We start from the raw sequence: 16295 nt of genomic DNA, 5'->3' as shown, positions 1-16295 counted from the left end.
GGATTCTTCCTTCAGCTAAAACATACATGTGGAACCCAGAGTATGATCCACCGTGTGATCGGAAAACGTGTTCAAATGTGTCTCAGTTTACGTCCCCTGGTACTCGGGTGCAACATTCCAGACGCTTTGCTAACACTCTCCCCACTTGGAGAGTCAGTGCCTTTAACCTCCTGTTTGGCCCAGTTTGCAATTTCTGTGGAAAATGAACAGGAATAGGGAGAACCAATGAGAGACTAGGTGGAGGTGTCTGGACGGGCAAATTTAACTCTCATTTCCCACCAGGAAGAGGAATTAACCAAAGGCTCAGCATGCCGTGCCGGAAACAAACTAGGGCCTGAAGCAATCCTGCGGTGTTGCGGCCAGCTCACAAGAAAGCGAGTTGAAGAAAGGAGCTCAGGGGCACTGTAATTCACAAACCTGCAGAGTTATAAATGACAGCTATCTTCCAAAAATATATTGAAGTAAGGCTGCCAAGAGGAGTTGAAAGCGGGGCAGAATTGCAGGAAACCGATTTCAGGAGGTAGACTGGAATTGCATTTAAAGCATAGGAAAGGAGGCAGAACGTCCACAATGATGCACTTGGCCAAAAAGGGCGTATGCGTTTTTTCCTGAATATATTCAGGAAAAAACGCATACGCCCTTTTTGGCCAACCAAGCAAGCTTGCAAAGGAAATCTGCACTACAATGAAGTCTCACTGCCCCCCGGTCAAAAGGGCCATCTGAAAAAAGTGTAAAATCCAGAAAGGCAGGACAGGCCATGGAGAACTGGGAGCCTTGTTATGCTGATGGGCGGGATGTAAATTGCCAGCAGCCACTCTGGAGAAGTGTATGGTGTTTCCTGAAACATCCAAAAAACAAAGCAACAGAGCCTAGGGCACTTCCACTTATGGTCCTATAGCTTAGGGAAATTAAAATGAAAAAGACACAGCCACCCCAAGTTTGGGACGGCTCTGTTTACAAGAACCTTGTTCACCGTACAAGTTCAATATCACAGAAAGCGAAAAATGGATACAGAAGTTGTGGTACATACGTACAATGCAATATCACTCAGCAATGAAATCTATTTCATCAGGCCCATAGCAGCATAATGAGTGGATTCAGGTACGGTGATTCTAAGTGAAATAAGTCACACAGGGCTTACCTGGTGGCGCAGTGGTTGAGAGTCCGCCTGCCGATGCAGAGGACATGGGTTCATGCCCCGCTCCGTGAAGATCCCACATGCCGCGGAGCGGCTGGGCCTGTGAGCCATGGCCGCTGAGCCTGCGCGTCCGGAGCCTGTGCTCCGCAATGGGAAAGACCACAACAGTGAGAGGCCCACGTACCGCAAAAAAAAAAAAATAAAAAAATAAAAGAAATAAAAAAATAAGTCACACAGAAAAAGAAACATCATAAGATATCACCAATACATGGAATGTAAACTTGGCTATAAAGGAACTGAATTACAAAACAGAACAGGGTCTCAAATGTAGAAAACCAACTTATGCTTGCTTAAGGGGAAAGGTGAGTTGGGGTGCTGCATGAAACCAGAGATTGAAATTAGCACAGATACCGTTCCATAAGCCAAATATGCAATAGACAAGAGCTACTCCTTGCTGAACGAAGTGGACTCAACACCCCATATTAAACGCCTAAGAATATACCTGACTAGAAATAATCTTAAAACCTACGGATTTATATGTCTCCGAAAGAGAATCAAGCGTGTGTACAGTGGCATAAACGCAGCAGTGATAGGATTGGTGAGGTTCGGTGAGCAAATGCAGACCCTTTGAAGTCATATTGCATGGTACCCATTCCATGGGTCTCAACTCTCCAGGTTTAAGGGATTCTTCCTTCAGCTAAAACATGCATGTGGAACCCAGAGTATGATCCACCCTGTGATCGGGAAACGTGTTCAAATGTGTCTCGTTTTCGTCCCCTGGTACTCGGGTGCAACATTCCAGATGCTTTACTAACACTCTCCCCACTTGGAGAGTCAGTGCCTTTAAACTCCTGTTTGGCCCAGTTTGTAATTTCTGTGGAAAATGTACAGCAATAGGGAGAACCAATGATAAACTAGCTGGAGGTGTCTGGACGGGCAAATTTAACTCTCATTTCCCACCAGAAAGAGGAATTAACCAAAGGCTGAGCATGCCGTGCCGGAACCACACTAGGGCCTGAAGCAATCCTGCGGTGTTGCGGCCAGCTCACAAGAAAGCGAGTTGAAGAAAGAAGCTCAGGGGCACTGTAATTCACAAACCTGCAGAGTTATAAATGACAGCTATCGTCCAAAAATATATTGAAGTAAGGCTGCCAAGAGGACTTGAAAGTGGGGCAGAATTGCAGGAAACCGATTTCAGGAGGTAGACGGGTATTGCATGTAAAGCATAAGAAAAGAGGCAGAACGTCCACAATGATGCACTTGGCCAAAAAGGGCGTATGCGTTTTTTCCTGAATATATTCAGGAAAAAACGCATACGCCCTTTTTGGCCAACCAAGCAAGCTTGCAAAGGAAATCTGCACTACAATGAAGTCTCACTGCCCCCCGGTCAAAAGGGCCATATGAAAAAAGTGTAAAATCCAGAAAGGCAGGACAGGCCATGAAGAACTGGGAGCCTTGTTATGCTGATGGGCGGGATGTAAATTGCCAACAGCCACTCTGGAGAAGTTTATGGTGTTTCCTGTAACATCTAAAAAACTAAGCAACAGAGCCTAGGGCACTTCCACTTATGGTCCTATAGCTTAGGGCAATTAAAATCAAAGAGACACAGCCACCCCAAAGTTTGGGACGGCTCTGTTTACAAGAATCTTGTTTACGGTACAAGTTCAATATCACAAAAGCGAAAAATGGATAAAGAAGTTGTGGTACTTACGTACAATGCAATATCACTCAGCAATGAAATCTATGTCATCAGGCCCGTAGCAGCATAATGAGTGGATTCAGGTACGATGATTCTAAGTGAAATAAGTCACACAGAAAAAGAAACATCATAAGATATCACTACTACACGGAATGTAAACTTGGCTACACAGGATCTGAATTACAAAACAGAACAGGGTCTCAAATGTAGAAAACCAACTTATGCTTGCTTAAGGGGAAAGGTGAGTTGGGGTGCTGCATGTAACCAGAGATTGAAATTAGCACAGATACCGTTCCATAAGCCAAATATGTAATAGACAAGAGCTACTCCTTGCTCAACGAAGTGGACTCAACACCCCATATTAAACGCCTAAGAATATACCTGACTAGAAATAATCTAAAAACCTACCGATTTATATATCTCCGAAAGAGAATCAAGCGTGTGTACAGCGACATAAACGCAGCAGTGATAGGATTGGTGAGGTTCGGTGAGCAAATGCAGACCCTATGAAGTCATATTGCATGGTACCCATTCCATGGGTCTCAACTCTCCAAGGTTAAGGGATTCTTCCTTCAGCTAAAACATGCATGTGGAACACAGAGTATGATCCACCGTGTGATCAGGAAACGTGTTCAAATGTGTCTCAGTTTTCATCCCCTGGTATTCGGGTGCAACACTCCAGACGCTTTATTAACACTCTCTCCACTTGGAGAGTCAGTGCCTTTAACCTCCTGTATGGCCCAGTTTGCAATTTCTGCGGAAAATGTACAGGAATAGGGAGAACCAATGAGAAACTAGCTGGAGGTGTCTGGACGGGCAAATTTAACTCTCATTTCCCACCAGAAAGAGGAATTAACCAAAGGCTCAGCGTGCCGTGCCGGAACCACACTAGGGCCTGAAGCAATCCTGCAGTGTTGCGGCCAGCTCACAAGAAAGCGAGTTGAAGAAAGGAGCTCAGGGGCACTGTAATTCACAAACCTGCAGAGTTATAAATGACAGCTATCGTCCAAAAATATATTGAAGTAAGGCTGCCAAGAGGACTTGAAAGCGGGGCAGAATTGCAGGAAACCGATTTCAGGAGGTAGACGGGAATTGCATGTAAAGCATAGGAAAAGAGGCAGAACGTCCACAATGATGCACTTGGCCAAAAAGGGCGTATGTGTTCTTTCCTGAATATATTCAGGAAAAAACGCATACGCCCTTTTTCGCCAACCAAGCAGGCTTGCAAAGGAAATCTGCACTACAATGAAGTCTCACTGCCCCACGGTCAAAAGGGCCATCTGAAGAAAGTGTAATATCCAGAAAGGCAGGACTTGGCATGGAGAACTGGGAGCCTTGTTATGCTGATGGGCGGGATGTCAATTGCCAACAGCCACTCTGGAGAAGTGTATGGTGTTTCCTGAAACATCTAAAAAACAAAGCAACAGAGCCTAGGGCACTTCCACTTATGGTCCTATAGCTTAGGGAAATTAAAATCAAAAAGACACAGCCACCCAAAAGTTTGGGACGGCTCTGTTTACAAGAACCTCGTTTATGGTACAAGTTCAATATCACAGAAAGCGAAAAATGGATAAAGAAGTTGTGGTACTTACGTACAATGCAATATCACTCAGCAATGAAATCTATGTCATCAGGCCCGTAGCAGCATAATGAGTGGATTCAGGTACGATGATTCTAAGTGAAATAAGTCACACAGAAAAAGAAACATCATAAGATATCACCAATACACGGAATGTAAACTTGGCTACACAGGAACTGAATTACAAAACAGAACAGGGTCTCAAATGTAGAAAACCAACTTATGCTTGCTTAAGGGGAAAGGTGAGTTGGGGTGCTGCATGAAACCAGAGATTGAAATTAGCACAGATACCGTTCCATAAGCCAAATATGCAATAGACAAGAGCTACTCCTTGCTGAACGAAGTGGACTCAACACCCCATATTAAACGCCTAAGAATATACCTGACTAGAAATAATCTTAAAACCTACGGATTTATATGTCTCCGAAAGAGAATCAAGCGTGTGTACAGCGGCATAAACGCAGCAGTGATAGGATTGGTGAGGTTCGGTGAGCAAATGCAGACCCTTTGAAGTCATATTGCATGGTACCCATTCCATGGGTCTCAACTCTCCAGGTTTAAGGGATTCTTCCTTCAGCTAAAACATGCATGTGGAACCCAGAGTATGATCCACCGTGTGATCGGGAAACGTGTTCAAATGTGTCTCGTTTTCGTCCCCTGGTACTCGGGTGCAACATTCCAGATGCTTTACTGACACTCTCCCCACTTGGAGAGTCAGTGCCTTTAACCTCCTGTTTGGCCCAGTTTGTAATTTCTGTGGAAAATGAACAGGAAGAGGGAGAACGAAAGAGAGACTAGCTGGAGGTGTCTGGACGGGCAAATTTAACTCTCATTTCCCACCAGGAAGAGGAATTAACCAAAGGCTCAACGTGCCATGCCGGAACTACACTAGGGCCTGAAGCAATCCTGCGGTGTTGCGGCCAGCTCACAAGAAAGCGAGTTGAAGAAACGAGCTCAGGGGCACTGTAATTCACAAACCTGCAGAGTTATAAATGACAGCTATCGTCCAAAAATATATTGAAGTAAGGCTGCCAAGAGGACTTGAAAGCGGGGCAGAATTGCAGGAAACCGATTTCAGGAGGTAGACGGGAATTGCATGTAAAGCATAGGAAAAGAGGCAGAACGTCCACAATGATGCACTTGGCCAAAAAGGGCGTATGTGTTCTTTCCTGAATATATTCAGGAAAAAACGCATACGCCCTTTTTCGCCAACCAAGCAGGCTTGCAAAGGAAATCTGCACTACAATGAAGTCTCACTGCCCCCCGGTCAAAAGGGCCATCTGAAGAAAGTGTAATATCCAGAAAGGCAGGACTTGGCATGGAGAACTGGGAGCCTTGTTATGCTGATGGGCGGGATGTCAATTGCCAACAGCCACTCTGGAGAAGTGTATGGTGTTTCCTGAAACATCTAAAAAACAAAGCAACAGAGCCTAGGGCACTTCCACTTATGGTCCTATAGCTTAGGGAAATTAAAATCAAAAAGACACAGCCACCCAAAAGTTTGGGACGGCTCTGTTTACAAGAACCTCGTTTATGGTACAAGTTCAATATCACAGAAAGCGAAAAATGGATAAAGAAGTTGTGGTACTTACGTACAATGCAATATCACTCAGCAATGAAATCTATGTCATCAGGCCCGTAGCAGCATAATGAGTGGATTCAGGTACGATGATTCTAAGTGAAATAAGTCACACAGAAAAAGAAACATCATAAGATATCACCAATACACGGAATGTAAACTTGGCTACACAGGAACTGAATTACAAAACAGAACAGGGTCTCAAATGTAGAAAACCAACTTATGCTTGCTTAAGGGGAAAGGTGAGTTGGGGTGCTGCATGAAACCAGAGATTGAAATTAGCACAGATACCGTTCCATAAGCCAAATATGCAATAGACAAGAGCTACTCCTTGCTGAACGAAGTGGACTCAACACCCCATATTAAACGCCTAAGAATATACCTGACTAGAAATAATCTTAAAACCTACGGATTTATATGTCTCCGAAAGAGAATCAATCGTGTGTACAGCGGCATAAACGCAGCAGTGATAGGATTGGTGAGGTTTGGTGAGCAAATGCAGACCCTTTGAAGTCATATTGCATGGTACCCATTCCATGGGTCTCAACTCTCCAGGTTTAAGGGATTCTTCCTTCAGCTGAAACATGCATGTGGAACACAGAATATGATCCACCGTGTGATCAGGAAACGTGTTCAAATGTGTCTCAGTTTTTGTCCCCTCGTACTCGGGTGCAACATTCAAGACGCTTTACTAACACTCTCCCCACTTGGAGAGTCAGTGTCTTTAAACTCCTGTTTGGCCCAGTTTGCAATTTCTGCGGAAAATGTACAGGAATAGGGAGAACCAATGAGAAACTAGCTGGAGGTGTCTGGACGGGCAAATTTAACTCTCATTTCCGACCAGAAAGAGGAATTAACCAAAGGCTCAGCATGCCGTGCCGGAACCACACTAGGGCCTGAAGCAATCCTGCGGTGTTGCGGCCAGCTCACAAGAAAGCGAGTTGAAGAAAGGAGCTCAGGGGCACTGTAATTCACAAACCTGCAGAGTTATAAATGACAGCTATCGTCCAAAAATATATTGAAGTAAGGCTGCCAAGAGGACTTGAAAGCGGGGCAGAATTGCAGGAAACCGATTTCAGGAGGTAGACGGGAATTGCATGTAAAGCATAGGAAAAGAGGCAGAACGTCCACAATGATGCACTTGGCCAAAAAGGGCGTATGTGTTCTTTCCTGAATATATTCAGGAAAAAACGCATACGCCCTTTTTCGCCAACCAAGCAGGCTTTCAAAGGAAATCTGCACTACAATGAAGTCTCACTGCCCCCCGGTCAAAAGGGCCATCTGAAGAAAGTGTAATATCCAGAAAGTCAGGACTTGGCATGGAGAACTGGGAGCCTTGTTATGCTGATGGGCGGGATGTCAATTGCCAACAGCCACTCTGGAGAAGTGTATGGTGTTTCCTGAAACATCTAAAAAACAAAGCAACAGAGCCTAGGGCACTTCCACTTATGGTCCTATAGCTTAGGGAAATTAAAATCAAAAAGACACAGCCACCCAAAAGTTTGGGACGGCTCTGTTTACAAGAACCTCGTTTATGGTACAAGTTCAATATCACAGAAAGCGAAAAATGGATAAAGAAGTTGTGGTACTTACGTACAATGCAATATCACTCAGCAATGAAATCTATGTCATCAGGCCCGTAGCAGCATAATGAGTGGATTCAGGTACGATGATTCTAAGTGAAATAAGTCACACAGAAAAAGAAACATCATAAGATATCACCAATACACGGAATGTAAACTTGGCTACACAGGAACTGAATTACAAAACAGAACAGGGTCTCAAATGTAGAAAACCAACTTATGCTTGCTTAAGGGGAAAGGTGAGTTGGGGTGCTGCATGAAACCAGAGATTGAAATTAGCACAGATACCGTTCCATAAGCCAAATATGCAATAGACAAGAGCTACTCCTTGCTGAACGAAGTGGACTCAACACCCCATATTAAACGCCTAAGAATATACCTGACTAGAAATAATCTTAAAACCTACGGATTTATATGTCTCCGAAAGAGAATCAATCGTGTGTACAGCGGCATAAACGCAGCAGTGATAGGATTGGTGAGGTTTGGTGAGCAAATGCAGACCCTTTGAAGTCATATTGCATGGTACCCATTCCATGGGGCTCAACTCTCCAGGTTTAAGGGATTCTTCCTTCAGCTAAAACATGCATGTGGAACCCAGAGTATGATCCACCGTGTGATCGGGAAACGTGTTCAAATGTGTCTCGTTTTCGTCCCCTGGTACTCGGGTGCAACATTCCAGACGCTTTACTGACACTCTCCCCACTTGGAGAGTCAGTGCCTTTAACCTCCTGTTTGGCCCAGTTTGTAATTTCTGTGGAAAATGAACAGGAAGAGGGAGAACGAAAGAGAGACTAGCTGGAGGTGTCTGGACGGGCAAATTTAACTCTCATTTCCCACCAGGAAGAGGAATTAACCAAAGGCTCAACGTGCTATGCCGGAACTACACTAGGGCCTGAAGCAATCCTGCGGTGTTGCGGCCAGCTCACAAGAAAGCGAGTTGAAGAAACGAGCTCAGGGGCAGTGTAATTCACAAACCGGCAGAGTTATAAATGACAGCTATCGTCCAAAAATATATTGAAGTAAGGCTGCCAAGAGGACTTGAAAGCGGGGCAGAATTGCAGGAAATCGATTTCAGGAGGTAGATTGGAATTGCATGTAAAGCATTGGAAAAGAGGCACAACGTCCACAATGATGCACTTGGCCAAAAAGGGCGTAGGCGTTTTTTCCAGAATATATTCAGGAAAAAACGCATACGCCCTTTTTGGCCAACCAAGCAAGCTTGCAAAGGATATCTGCACTACAATGAAGTCTCACTGCCGCCCGGTCAAAAGGGCCATCTGAAAAAAGTGTAAAATCCAGAAAGGCAGGACAGGCCATGGAGAACTGGGAGCCTTGTTATGCTGATGGGCGGGATGTAAATTGCCAACAGCCACTCTGGAGAAGTGTATGGTGTTTCCTGAAACATCTAAAAAACAAAGCAACAGAGCCTAGGGCACTTCCACTTATGGTCCTATAGCTTAGGGAAATTAAAATCAAAAAGACACAGTCACCCCAAAGTTTGGGACGGCTCTGTTTACAAGAACATCGTTTACGGTACAAGTTCAATATCGCAAAAAGCGAGAAATGGATAAAGAAGTTGTGGTACTTACGTACAATGCAATATCACTCAGCAATGAAATCTATGTCATCAGGCCCGTAGCAGCATAATGAGTGGATTCAGGTATGATGATTCTAAGTGAAATAAGTCACACAGAAAAAGAAACATCATAAGATATCAGTACTACACGGAATGTAAACTTGGCTACACAGGAACTGAATTACAAAACAGAACAGGGTCTCAAATGTAGAAAACCAACTTATGCTTGCTTGAGGGGAAAGGTGAGTTGGGGTGCTGCATGAAATCAGAGATTGAAATTAGCACAGATACTGTTCCATAAGCCAAATATGTAATAGACAAGAGCTACTCCTTGCTCAACGAAGTGGACTCAACACCCCATATTAAACGCCTAAGAATATACCTGACTAGTAAGAATCTTAAAACCTATGGATTTATATGTCTCCGAAAGAGAATCAAGCGTGTGTACAGCGGCATAAACGCAGCAGTGATAGGATTGGTGAGGTTCGGTGAGCAAATGCAGACCCTTTGAAGTCATACTGCATGGTACCCATTCCATGGGTCTCAACTCTCCAGGTTTAAGGGATTCTTCCTTCAGCTGAAACATGCATGTGGAACACAGAATATGATCCACCGTGTGATCAGGAAACGTGTTCAAATGTGTCTCAGTTTTTGTCCCCTCGTACTCAGGTGCAACATTCAAGACGCTTTACTAACACTCTCCCCACTTGGAGAGTCAGTGTCTTTAAACTCCTGTTTGGCCCAGTTTGCAATTTCTGCGGAAAATGTACAGGAATAGGGAGAACCAATGAGAAACTAGCTGGAGGTGTCTGGACGGGCAAATTTAACTCTCATTTCCGACCAGAAAGAGGAATTAACCAAAGGCTCAGCATGCCGTGCCGGAACCACACTAGGGCCTGAAGCAATCCTGCGGTGTTGCGGCCAGCTCACAAGAAAGCGAGTTGAAGAAAGGAGCTCAGGGGCACTGTAATTCACAAACCTGCAGAGTTATAAATGACAGCTATCGTCCAAAAATATATTGAAGTAAGGCTGCCAAGAGGACTTGAAAGCGGGGCAGAATTGCAGGAAACCGATTTCAGGAGGTAGACGGGAATTGCATGTAAAGCATAGGAAAAGAGGCAGAACGTCCACAATGATGCACTTGGCCAAAAAGGGCGTATGTGTTCTTTCCTGAATATATTCAGGAAAAAACGCATACGCCCTTTTTCGCCAACCAAGCAGGCTTGCAAAGGAAATCTGCACTACAATGAAGTCTCACTGCCCCCCGGTCAAAAGGGCCATCTGAAGAAAGTGTAATATCCAGAAAGGCAGGACTTGGCATGGAGAACTGGGAGCCTTGTTATGCTGATGGGCAGGATGTCAACTGCCAACAGCCACTCTGGAGAAGTGTATGGTGTTTCCTGAAACATCTAAAAAACAAAGCAACAGAGCCTAGGGCACTTCCACTTATGGTCCTATAGCTTAGGGAAATTAAAATCAAAAAGACACAGCCACCCAAAAGTTTGGGACGGCTCTGTTTACAAGAACCTCGTTTATGGTACAAGTTCAATATCACAGAAAGCGAAAAATGGATAAAGAAGTTGTGGTACTTACGTACAATGCAATATCACTCAGCAATGAAATCTATGTCATCAGGCCCGTAGCAGCATAATGAGTGGATTCAGGTACGATGATTCTAAGTGAAATAAGTCACACAGAAAAAGAAACATCATAAGATATCACCAATACACGGAATGTAAACTTGGCTACACAGGAACTGAATTACAAAACAGAACAGGGTCTCAAATGTAGAAAACCAACTTATGCTTGCTTAAGGGGAAAGGTGAGTTGGGGTGCTGCATGAAACCAGAGATTGAAATTAGCACAGATACCGTTCCATAAGCCAAATATGCAATAGACAAGAGCTACTCCTTGCTGAACGAAGTGGACTCAACACCCCATATTAAACGCCTAAGAATATACCTGACTAGAAATAATCTTAAAACCTACGGATTTATATGTCTCCGAAAGAGAATCAATCGTGTGTACAGCGGCATAAACGCAGCAGTGATAGGATTGGTGAGGTTTGGTGAGCAAATGCAGACCCTTTGAAGTCATATTGCATGGTACCCATTCCATGGGTCTCAACTCTCCAGGTTTAAGGGATTCTTCCTTCAGCTGAAACATGCATGTGGAACCCAGAGTATGATCCACCGTGTGATCGGGAAACGTGTTCAAATGTGTCTCGTTTTCGTCCCCTGGTACTCGGGTGCAACATTCCAGATGCTTTACTGACACTCTCCCCACTTGGAGAGTCAGTGCCTTTAACCTCCTGTTTGGCCCAGTTTGTAATTTCTGTGGAAAATGAACAGGAAGAGGGAGAACGAAAGAGAGACTAGCTGGAGGTGTCTGGACGGGCAAATTTAACTCTCATTTCCGACCAGAAAGAGGAATTAACCAAAGGCTCAGCATGCCGTGCCGGAACCACACTAGGGCCTGAAGCAATCCTGCGGTGTTGCGGCCAGCTCACAAGAAAGCGAGTTGAAGAAAGGAGCTCAGGGGCACTGTAATTCACAAACCTGCAGAGTTATAAATGACAGCTATCGTCCAAAAATATATTGAAGTAAGGCTGCCAAGAGGACTTGAAAGCGGGCCAGAATTGCAGGAAACCGATTTCAGGAGGTAGACGGGAATTGCATGTAAAGCATAGGAAAAGAGGCAGAACGTCCACAATGATGCACTTGGCCAAAAAGGGCGTATGTGTTCTTTCCTGAATATATTCAGGAAAAAACGCATACGCACTTTTTGGCCAACCAAGCAGGCTTGCAAAGGAAATCTACACTACAATGAAGTCTCACTGCCCCCCGGTCAAAAGGGCCATCTGAAGAAAGTGTAATATCCAGAAAGGCAGGACTTGGCATGGAGAACTGGGAGCCTTGTTATGCTGATGGGCGGGATGTAAATTGCCAACAGCCACTCTGGAGAAGTGTATGGTGTTTCCTGAAACATCTAAAAAACAAAGCAACAGAGCCTAGGGCACTTCCACTTATGGTCCTATAGCTTAGGGAAATTAAAATCAAAAAGACACAGCCTCCCCAAACTTTGGGACGGCTCTGTTTACAAGAACCTCGTTTACTGTACAAGTTCAATATCACAGAAAGCGAAATATGGATACAGAAGTTGTGGTACTTACGTACAATGCAATATCACTCAGCAATGAAATCTATATCATCAGGCCCGTAGCAGCATAATGAGTGGATTCAGGTATGATGATTCTAAGTGAAATAAGTCACACAGAAAAAGAAACATCATAAGATATCAGTACTACACGGAATGTAAACTTGGCTACACAGGAACTGAATTACAAAACAGAACAGGGTGTCAAATGTAGAAAACCAACTTATGCTTGCTTAAGGGGAAAGGTGAGTTGGGGTGCTGCATGAAACCAGAGATTGAAATTAGCACAGATACCGCTCCATAAGCCAAATATGTAATAGACAACAGCTACACCTTGCTCAACGAAGTGGACTCAACACCCCATATTAAACGCCTAAGAATATACCTGACTAGAAATAATCTTAAAACCTACGGATTTATATGTCTCCGAAAGAGAATCAAGCGTGTGTACAGTGGCATAAACGCAGCAGTGATAGGATTGGTGAGGTTCGGTGAGCAAATGCAGACCCTTTGAAGTCATATTGCATGGTACCCATTCCATGGGTCTCAACTCTCCAGGTTTAAGGGATTCTTCCTTCAGCTAAAACATGCATGTGGAACCCAGAGTATGATCCACTGTGTGATCAGGAAACGTGTTCAAATGTGTCTCAGTTTTCATCCCCTGGTACTCGGGTGCAACACTCCAGACGCTTTACTAACACTCTCTCCACTTGGAGAGTCAGTGCCTTTAACCTCCTGTATGGCCCAGTTTGCAATTTCTGCGGAAAATGTACAGGAATAGGGAGAACCAATGATAAACTAGCTGGAGGTGTCTGGACGGGCAAATTTAACTCTCATTTCCCACCAGGAAGAAGAATTAACCAAAGGCTCAGCGTGCCGTGCCGGAACTACACTAGGGCCTGAAGCAATCCTGCGGTGTTGCGGCCAGCTCACAAGAAAGCGAGTTGAAGAAACGAGCTCAGGGGCAGTGTAATTCACAAACCTGCAGAGTTATAAAAGACAGCTATCGTCCAAAAATATATTGAAGTAAGGCTGCCAAGAGGACTTGAAAGCGGGGCAGAATTGCAGGAAACCGATTTCAGGAGGTAGACGGGAATTTCATGTAAAGCATAGGAAAAGAGGCAGAACGTCCACAATGATGCACTTGGCCAAAAAGGGTGTATGTGTTCTTTCTTGAATATATTCAGGAAAAAACGCATACGCCCTTTTTGGCCAACCAAGCAGGCTTGCAAAGGAAATCTACACTACAATGAAGTCTCACTGCCCCCCGGTCAAAAGGGCCATCTGAAAAAAGTGTAATATCCAGAAAGGCAGGACAGGACATGGAGAACTGGGAGCCTTGTTATGCTGATGGGCGGGATGTAAATTGCCAACAGCCACTCTGGAGAAGTGTATGGTGTTTCCTGAAACATCTAAAAAACAAAGCAACACAGCCTAGGGCACTTCCACTTATGGTCCTATAGCTTAGGGAAATTAAAATAAAAAAGACACAGCCTCCCCAAACTTTGGGACGGCTCTGTTTACAAGAACCTCGTTTACGGTACAAGTTCAATATCACAGAAAGCGAAAAATGGATACAGAAGTTGTGGTACTTACGTACAATGCAATATCACTCAGCAATGAAATCTATGTCATCAGGCCCGTAGCAGCATAATGAGTGTATTCAGGTATGATGATTCTAAGTGAAATAAGTCACACAGAAAAAGAAACATCATAAGATATCAGTACTACACGGAATGTAAACTTGGCTACACAGGAACTGAATTACAAAACAGAACAGGGTGTCAAATGTAGAAAACCAACTTATGCTTGCTTAAGGGGAAAGGTGAGTTGGGGTGCTGCATGAAACCAGAGATTGAAATTAGCACAGATACCGCTCGATAAGCCAAATATGTAATAGACAACAGCTACACCTTGCTCAACGAAGTGGACTCAACACCCCATATTAAACGCCTAAGAATATACCTGACTAGAAATAATCTTAAAACCTACGGATTTATATGTCTCCGAAAGAGAATCAAGCGTGTGTACAGCGGCATAAACGCAGCAGTGATAGGATTGGTGAGGTTCGGTGAGCAAATGCAGACCCTTTGAAGTCATATTGCATGGTACCCATTCCATGGGTCTCAACTCTCCAAGTTTAAGGGATTCTTCCTTCAGCTAAAACATGCATGTGGAACACAGAGTATGATCCACCGTGTGATCAGGAAACGTGTTCAAATGTGTCTCAGTTTTCGTCCCCTGGTACTCGGGTGCAACACTCCAGACGCTTTACTAACACTCTCTCCACTTGGAGAGTCAGTGCCTTTAACCTCCTGTATGGCCCAGTTTGCAATTTCTGCGGAAAATGTACAGGAATAGGGAGAACCAATGATAAACTAGCTGGAGGTGTGTGGACAGGCAAATTTAACTCTCATTTCCCACCAGGAAGAGGAATTAACCAAAGGTTCAGCGTGCCGTGCCGGAACCACACTAGGGCCTGAAGCAATCCTGCGGTGTTGCGGCCAGCTCACAAGAAAGCGAGTTGAAGAAAGGAGCTCAGGGGCACTGTAATTCACAAACCTGCAGAGTTATAAATGACAGCTATCGTCCAAAAATATATTGAAATAAGGCTGCCAAGAGGACTTGAAAGTGGTGCAGAATTGCACGAAACCGATTTCAGGAGGTAGACTGGAATTGCATGTAAAGCATAGGAAAAGAGGCAGAACGTCCACAACGATGCACTTGGCCAAAAAGGGCGTATGCGTTTTTTCCTGAATATATTCAGGAAAAAACGCATACGCCCTTTTTGGCCAACCAAGAAAGCTTGCAAAGGAAATCTGCACTACAATGAAGTCTCACTGCCCCCCGGTCAAAAGGGCCATCTGAAAAAAGTGTAAAATCCAGAAAGGCAGGACAGGCCATGGACAACTGGGAGCCTTGTTATGCTGATGGGCGGGATGTAAATTGCCAACAGCCACTCTGGAGAAGTGTATGGTGTTTCCTGAAACATCTAAAAAACAAAGCAACAGAGCCTAGGGCACTTCCACTTATGGTCCTATAGCTTAGGGAAATTAAAATCAAAAAGACACAGCCACCCCAAAGTTTGGGACGGCTCTGTTTACAAGAACTTCGTTTACGGTACAAGTTCAATATCACAGAAAGCGAAAAATGGATAAAGAAGTTGTGGTACTTACGTACAATGCAATATCACTCAGCAATGAAATCTGTGTCATCTGGCCCGTCGCAGCATAATGAGTGGATTCAGGTACGATGATTCTAAGTGAAATAAGTCACACAGAAAAAGAAACATCATAAGATATCACCAATACACGGAATGTAAACTTGGCTACACAGGAACTGAATTACAAAACAGAACAGGGTCTCAAATGTAAAAAACCAACTTATGCTTGCTTAAGGGGAAAGGTGAGTTGGGGTGCTGCATGAAACCAGAGATTGAAATTAGCACAGATACCGTTCCATAAGCCAAATATGCAATAGACAAGAGCTACTCCTTGCTGAACAAAGTGGACTCAACACCCCATATTAAACGCCTAAGAATATACCTGACTAGAAATAATCTTAAAACCTACGGATTTATATGTCTCCGAAAGAGAATCAAGCGTGTGTACAGCGGCATAAACGCAGCAGTGATAGGATTGGTGAGGTTCGGTGAGCAAATGCAGACCCTTTGAAGTCATATTGCATGGTACCCATTCCATGGGTCTTAACTCTCCAGGTTTAAGGGATTCTTCCTTCAGCTAAAACATGCATGTGGAACCCAGAGTATGATCCACCTTGTGATCGGGAAACGTGTTCAAATGTGTCTCGATTTCGTCCCCTGGTACTCGGGTGCAACATTCCAGATGCTTTACTAACACTCTCCCCACTTGGAGAGTCAGTGCCTTTAACCTCCTGTTTGGCCCAGTTTGTAATTTCTGTGGAAAATGAACAGGAATAGGGAGAACGAAAGAGAGACTAGCTGGAGGTGTCTGGACGGGCAAAT

Source organism: Leucopleurus acutus (assembly GCF_964270905.1).
Source record: "Leucopleurus acutus genome assembly, chromosome: 1".
Classification (NCBI taxonomy): domain Eukaryota; kingdom Metazoa; phylum Chordata; class Mammalia; order Artiodactyla; family Delphinidae; genus Leucopleurus; species Leucopleurus acutus.
The sequence above is the reverse complement of the archived record's forward strand: the minus strand, read 5'-3'. Positions refer to the sequence as shown.